The sequence below is a fragment of the Triticum aestivum genome, chromosome 3D (assembly GCF_018294505.1).
Source record: "Triticum aestivum cultivar Chinese Spring chromosome 3D, IWGSC CS RefSeq v2.1, whole genome shotgun sequence".
Classification (NCBI taxonomy): domain Eukaryota; kingdom Viridiplantae; phylum Streptophyta; class Magnoliopsida; order Poales; family Poaceae; genus Triticum; species Triticum aestivum.
In genome coordinates, this window is record NC_057802.1 from 9508753 (window position 1) to 9517035 (window position 8283).

Here is an 8283-nt window from a genome sequence, read left to right on the forward strand (position 1 = left end):
TTACTTTCCAATCTATATGACAAAAATACCAAAAATATTTACTTTACCGTTTATCTATCTCTATCTTATCTCACTTTTGCGAGTAACTGTAAAGGGATTGACAACCCCTTATCGTGTTGGGTGCAAGTTTGGTGTTTGTTTCTGCAGGTATTTGGTGACTTGTGTGTTGTCTCCTACTGGATTGATACCTTGGTTCTCAAAACTGAGGGAAATATCACCCTTTCCTCTTTAAGGAAAAACCAACACAAGCTCAAGAAGTAGCACGCAATCGCCACCTCCTCCGATGTCACGCTTTATCAGATCCAGGCACAGAGAACAAGCCCAAGTCCCTCCATCAGGGGTCGTCCGATGACTCATTTGTGTGAGATTGCATGGCTGCAGGTTTGTATCTTTCATACTCATGTCTTTTACATTATCTTGTTATAACCTATATTTGAGACTGCAATGACATATTTAGGTAATGTTCGAAGCATAAAAAGCTGCACGGGCCACAAATATGGAAGAATGAAGGAGGAAAAGGGAGGACGTCGAGGCTGTGATGCACAGGCGCCATGGCTGCAGGAAGTGGCGGCATGAGAGATGCGCAAGCCGGAGTCAACGTTAGTACTTTCATAGAACAGCCACCAATATTAACCGACTGACCATTGTGATGCAATGCTAACAAATAAATATGTAGACATTTCATCAAAGACTTGAGGCTATGAAGAATGCCACTCCACCCCCTCCCCCCACCCCCTCTACTCAATAGACGTAGAGCTCGTGACATCAGAGATGATCTTCATAACGGAGAGGTCGTGTCGACAAATTTTATGATGCTTGTCTATGAAATATCAATGTTATTAGGTCACTATGCTTGTGTCGGTGAATTTCTAGGTTGTTATCTAACTTGCTATGTGACATGTGAACTTTGTATGGTAATTGAGTTGTTGCTAGTTTGTGTGGATTATGTGTGATGTATGAATAGTGCTAGTTGACTATATGGATATAAAAAATGTTTTCCAATGAGGTCTTAACAGGTAGTATAAATTACTAAAATTACTCATGGGGGCTTTTGCTGAGTACTGAGCTCAATAAATTTCCCTGTTACTGAGTATCCTACTCAATAGCTGTGATGCGTGACTCTGTCCACCCACTCCAGCAAGTGTTTTGCTGAGCTTCAAGTGTCGTAACTCGGCAAAGTTTTTCCGTAGCTAAAAGATGTAAATAAAGATGTTTTCCGAGAGTCAGGGCACTCGGGAAAGTGGGCCACATGGCGGAACCAGGAAATATCTTTGCAGCTACACTGGGTACTTCCGTAGGGGACTCGGAAAACTGTTTCTACACATGAAAAGTTGATTTTACAACTAGTTGCAGAGTCCTTGAGGAATTGCACTTGGTAAACGTGCCACCATCGTCAGGGAGCCGTCAAACCGAAATTGTCGTGTACGTGACTCCTCGTTGCCGATTGCCATGTCACGAGTTCTCAGGAAAAAAAACCATATTAATCGAGTATTATTTTGTTTACCGGGCATTATTCTGACAGCTCTCGTCGGAAGGAAGCTCTCGTCGGAAGGAAGCCCTCGCCGAGTACACACTACTGCCGAGTCTTGTTCTCGGCAAAGGGATGTTGTGTCATGAGCCTGTGAACGGAACTCGGCAAAGACCTTGGCACTCAGTGAACACTAATTTTCTGTTAGCGTTATTTACTATCTCTAACAGGTGACTATTCGCCAGTTCTTAGTACTTATTAGGGTCCTATATGTCTTTTTAGTTTGAGTTCTCATATGTTTCCTCATAGTTTAACCAATCTTATGACTTTATTTTTTGCCTTCAAGTATAGTTGTCTTTCAAAGTTACCACACTATCCTGTGTTTTCTCCTAGCAGAACGATGGCCAGCTACAAGGTTTGAAACTACATTTGCTAGTAGTTATTCGTTAGTATACTGAAGCTGTCATTGGCCCGTCATTTGGGTATCGTGGAGGGTCCAATAAGGCTATAGCGCACCTATAGGTAGTTGTTTTACAAAAACCATTGGTATTTTGGATGATTCACGTGGCCGGATCCACTAGTCCAGCTATACACTGATCTTAATCTCGACAACAGGAGAGTCCATTGTACACATAATGTAATTTTGTATGTTTGTGCAAACACATGCACCTTTAATTTGCTGGTGTCTAGAATATGATTTCCACTAGATCCAGGCCAGATAACCAGGATCCAACGACTCATTGTTTGTTTAAGGTTGGCCCATTTGTCTTACGCTTGAGAGGGGCCTTAGTGTGAGCAAACACAACATTCACTGAGTGGACGCACGCTTCCTTATAAACCCTAAGACTAAAAGCCAGGTTCCATAGCATCTACTACTACTACTACAAAGATTGAGTTCGTCACCCACTGATCGAGGTAAAGAATTCGACTACATGCATCGTTCTCTCATTAATTCTAATTCTAATTCTGCTGTGTCTCATGTATGTATCGATGTTGCAACAGCTTCTGGGTCAGTGGCTACGTACGGACGGATGCTCATGGACGACATGGACGACTCACTCCTGTTCATGCAGTGGGCGGTGAGCACGCTGCAGCATGAGGAGGCTCAAGGAGGAGCCGACGAGAACACAGCTCCGCGATTCCTCGGAGCCCGCGGAAGCACAGGACAGGCACAGCTCCGGCGCCGATACCCGCCACTGTGGGGGGCTCATCAGCCCATCCCCTGATGCGGCCATGCAGCAAGGCAGCAATTCCACGTTCACGTCTTTCCCGGCCTCGGGCGGCATGAGCAGTACCGGCGCCACCAACACCCACTCCATGAGCTGGAACTTCAACGCGGCACAGCCGTCCAGCGTTGGCGGTGGCACACAGGCCGCCAGAGCACCGCTTCGTTCCGGCGTGTCACAGCCGACGAGGAGGGCCGCCGCAAGGAAAGTCGGCGCTTGCGCGCAAGACCACATCAGGGCGGAGCGGAAGCGCTGGGAGAAGACGAACCAGCGCTTCATCGAGCTCTCCGCCGTCATCCCCGGCCTCAAGAAGGTCGCTGACTTCCCCGTGTTTTTCCACGTGTCCGAATATTTCTTTAGGAAATGCATAGTTTTTCTTTTTTTCGCTCGTGGGGTCTAATGCTTAGTTAATCTGTTAATGTCCTCGCAAAAAGATCTGTTAATGTGTTTATTGCAATTTGGGTCCATCAGATGGACAAGGGAACGATTCTTAGCAACGCAACGAGCTATGTGAAACAGCTCCAAGAGAAGGTCAAGTCCTGGAGGTGGCCGGCGGCAGCCATAGGAGCGTTGAGACCGTGGTGCTGGTCAGGGAGCCGAGCCGCCATACCGCGCCGAACAGCAATGAGGGGTCCAGTTTGTTCTACTCGGCAGCCCAGACGCCGGCGAGCAGCCAGCGGCTGCCCGAGATAGAGGCAAAGCTTTCAGAAAACAAGGTGATGTTGAGGATCCTCTGTGAAATAAATGGAAAGGGTGTTGTCGCCAGGGTTCTTGCGGAGTTGGAGGAGTTCCACCTTTGCATCGTCCACAATAATGTGATGCCATTCACGGAATCCACCGTGATTATAACCACCATGGCAAAGGCAAGTTTTCATCATTACTTTTATGATGGTACCTTGAAAAGAGGGCGGGGTATTTGTGTGATTTTATCAAGACGAATAGAGTCGTCCAAGTTTATAAGGGATGCTAGGCCAAAACCTCACAATGGCATGATTGATTAGCTACAATCATGCAAAACTCTAACAATGAACAAGCAATTATTAACCAAAACGAGACTCCACCACCAATTCCAAACCAACCATCGAGAGCCGAAAAGACCTAGGGATAGTGTGAAGAAGCTATTCGACAACACCTTCAAGGAAAAAATAGCTTCTCATGGGTGTTAATGTATCGGCACACACAACGCCACCACCCCAGCGAACATTAGGGAGACTAGACTGCCCAGAGGCCCCTTGGACCCCCATAACTAGGACGAATAGACGAATGCATTTTTTTGCCACCCGGATGGATTCCTCTCAATATTCACTTTCCTTGTTCTCCATTGCATATTTTTTCAATAGATAGATATGCATACCATGCTATAAAATGCACACTTGCAAAGTAAAATACAATAAGACAAACAAATTATCACGTAGCACCTCAAAATCACCTTAACCCTACAGAAATTAGATTGTTTCATTTGCAAGTGGATTTTTGATTTTTCTAATATAAAATATAGTACCATTTTTAGATGTCCAATGTAGTACTTTACGCGATTCAAACTAAATGTAAATTTTCTGGTAGGACATGAGTCACATGACACATTCTTCAAGATAGTAATTTGACGGCCGTCTTATCTACAAACATGTTCTGTGATAAAACAAATATTAAGGTATATTTGATAATAAATATCATAATATCAATCTAATCCTTCAGATATTATTTCTTTGTAGATAGTGAAAATTAGAATTGCTTAAATGATAAAAGTGTAAGAATAGTTGAACTTTAGATCAGAGGCCATAGTATGTCACTACTTAAAAGAATCTATCCCTCCTCATTTAAGTTAGAGAAACAATCGAAAACAGGCACAATATTGATATTATGTACAATTCTATTATACATGACCATCAATGTCCTTAAGGACTTTTGACATTAAATTTGTGGTGATCGACTAACTTTCTTGTTCAGGTGGAGGAGGGCTTTACCGTCAATGCAGAGGAAATAGTGAGAAGACTCAACTATGTACTGTACCAAGATAGCTGCAACAAGAGTTGTTACTAATAATGAAGACACGAGCCCGAATGAAAGACCACCTTGGACAGATTAAACATCTCAGATTGGCCTTTCTTTCTGCTTGCCTGAGAATATATATTCAAGAAGGGTCTTCATTGTCAACTGCCTCAGAAAGCAAATTTCTCCGAGGTGGGCGCTTCTCCCCTGAGGTTTTGAGAGAGAAGCCGAAGAAAACCCGCTTTGTATAGCCTTTTTCGTGACCGTGCTTTTCGGCTAGTGTCAGAAGGCATGTCTAATAAAGTCTGTTGTGTAGCAGTGGTGGGATGCATGTTCGTTTTAGGACATCTCCCCAGAGAAGTGAGTTAACTGTTGGTCAAATTTTCCATGTAGAATTCATAATGATGTGACGGAGAATAAATGAAGCGATTGAACAAACTTGTTAATTTGTACCACAATCTATGCATAGACTCTCTCTACTGGTGGGATAAAGAAAAAATGTGTATTCCTTCACCTTCTATCTGGAAAACCGAGGCTCTGTAATGATGGGTTTGGTTGAGAACGTTTAGAAAAAACTACCCACAAATCAGCACAGAATCGATTAGAGCCATGAATCAGCTAGAATAGAAACTCATCATGCAAACATTTTCTCGTAGTCATACTCATTTTCATATCTTACGTAACTGAATATTCATCGCAAGAAAAAAACATTTTCATGTCTTGTGTAACCAAGTTTTGTGATAGATCACTAACAACAAAGTAAAAAAATTCTTCTTATTCTGTCTGTTTGCACTGTTGATTGTTAAGGATGGCTGCCCTTAATTTAAAATGCTGTGAGGAAGCCTTCTTTCTAAAAATAACAATGCAAAACAATGAGTGATAAGATAGTAAAACTCACAAAGAAAAATTAAACAATGAGTGATATTGATGATATTTTGATACACAAAGCCTCGCAATTGTGTTTGGTTCATTTTTCTTTGTTAATCATGATGTTATTATTAACTTATTACAAGGGGCAGGTACATCCATATATGTTCATGGTGAAAATTTGCAAACTTTGTTTGTGTGTTGTCCGATCACAAATGAGCGCATCGAATCAAAGCTGGGATATATAGTTGGCACCCAAACAAATTTTATAGAAAAATCTTACGTTGAAAGTCCTAATAAAATTACACGGTCTAACCGTTTTATAGAAGATCAGGGAGTCTCCCCAATCCATTTCTCAGAGTGGAACTACAGGTCACTAGTAGAACGCTCGTTCGTTGCTATGGGCTACAATGCACTTAAATGGACAGACAGGTTTGGGGGTCGACTATGATCTAGCTCACCTCCAGGTCAGCCAGAGACCTTGCCCGCACCAGGTTCTTGTACTCGACGGCGTCAACGAAGAACGGTGAGGCAAGGAACCACGAGCTCGAGGTGGTCATCTCGAGGACGTGGGACATAATGGGTGCGCCCTTCGTTAGGAAGGGAAAGGTGTCGACGAAATTTAGGAGAGATGATGAAATGGTGTACCTTGAGCGACGGCCAGCGGTGGTACATGGTAGTTGACCTTTTCCATGTGGGTTTGTATGGAAGAAGTAGGCCATTGCAAGCAGTACGATGTCTAAAATTATAGTCAAAGCTAGCTGTACCTACCTAGACAGTTGTTCAATATTTTAGTAAGCTGGTGATGAAATGGTTGCTTACAGGCTAAGAGAACTCCAGAAGACCCCTTGTAATGCCGAACCCTTCTAACGCATTTACAATTCACGGAAAACGTGATTTGCGGGCTGCGGCGGAACAGACCCCACATAGCGGAACTGTAAAAGAGAATATGTAAATGCGTAGTGCGGCCCGGTGGCACGATTCCACTGGCGGAAATAGCCGGAATCGCAGGCGGCAGGCGGGCGGCGGCGGGGGCGGGCGGCTGCGAGCGTGGATGTGGGGAACGCGCACACTGAAATTTCCCTCCCGCCAACCGCTTCCGCGGTATATAGGGCACCGATGGGGCGGGGAGGAAAACTGGGTATTCGCGGGTCGGAGGGGTCGATTTACCACGCCCTTCAAAAAATTTTAAGGGTCAGATGCATATAAGGGTTCTGTTCGGGTCACTTGTTCTGCCCAAAACCTTAAACTGGCGGTTATTTTGCGGGTCAGGCGATATAAAGGGTTTCCTAGAGTTGCTCTAAGCTTTGAATTCTCCAGTCTAGCTACTTAGAAAATAAGTCCCAGTTGGTCGGTTCAAAAAGGGAAAGTAAAGAAAATAAGAGGCAAATACACCCGTCAAGTTGCACATGATGACCACTTTAGTGCCTGAAGTTATGGAAAACCCCTGAATCAGTACCAAATCAAATCTAGTAAAATGTCCTCCGAAATATCATTATGCATCTCTATCCACAAAAAATATGACACCAAAGAATAAATAGTAACATCAGAGATTCACTGCAGCGCCCACGTATCTTGATTCTTGAGACAAATGAGTTAAGTATCTGAAAAATAAATTCTTAACATTGTAGGTATCCAAGAAAATCCAAACAAATCATAACATGTAAAATTGCGAGGGAATAAAATTTTCTACATAACAGCATTCTGATTCATCACTACCCATGACTAAGCCAAGCTAATGTGTGGTAACTGGAATAAGAGAAAAATACCTCTAGTTTCATCAAGTCCATACATATAGATACAAATAGTACAGAATTCTGCAAATGGTAGTAATCCTTTCAAACAACACAAACTCAGGAGATCAACTACCACATATTTATTTCATTATAGTTGTTATATTTGTAAACAGAAATGGCGCAGAGCCTTTCTAAGTTTCAGTCTTTCATGAAGAAATCTGTCAAAGCAAACACCTTGCATTCCCATATGAGCAGAGAGAGTTAATCTAGCAGATGGTACAAATGTAAAGAAAGATATATCAAACTTGCTTGGAAGAAAATGTGAAAAGTATAACAATTTTATATTGGAGAATAGTAGTACTGAATGGCAGTGGCCAGAACCAAAAACGGAACTCCATGGAGTATCTCTCAATGCCAAACAGAATTTGTCTTGAACTGCAGTTTGAAAGCCCCTCGCATATTCCATGTGTGATGATATAATCACTACAATAGTTACCCATGGACTATCACTCCTATAGTGTAGCAAAACTGCTGACATGGAATCACAAAAACTGGGAATTCTAATCAAAGTCGAATATTCATCTTTAATCTCTAGCACAAAACAACATGTATGTCCACACAGGGCATGTACAGAATGAGAATTGTACAATAGTGTGTAGAAGATATAGTTGAACGCAACGTGGGTTGAAATCATAAGAAACTTCTATGCATGGTAGCTCTCCCTATATATTGCCCAAATTCAAACTGATAATCACCAATGGCAATATATTTTGATTCCCTCCCAGATATTAATTAACAACTATGGACGATTATTTTATCAAAATAACCTGCAGCATTAAAAAAGAATTTTTAAGAGCTTTAGCATATCGTGAATTTCGCTGTCTATTTTAGGCAAGCGAGTGGCAACAAATGTACCTTTCCACATCAAGGTACATTTTTAGTTTCCACAATAAGGTTTATTTTTAGCACAAACGAATATTATGATGGCAAATATATG

The 8283-nt window shown here is 42.4% G+C and overlaps 1 pseudogene; it reads left to right on the forward strand.

Annotated features, from left to right (window-relative positions):
* The first annotated feature begins 551 nt into the window (after window positions 1-551).
* On the forward strand, window positions 552-3695 carry LOC123073712 (transcription factor NAI1-like; annotated as a pseudogene).
* Window positions 3696-8283: the final 4588 nt, after the last annotated feature.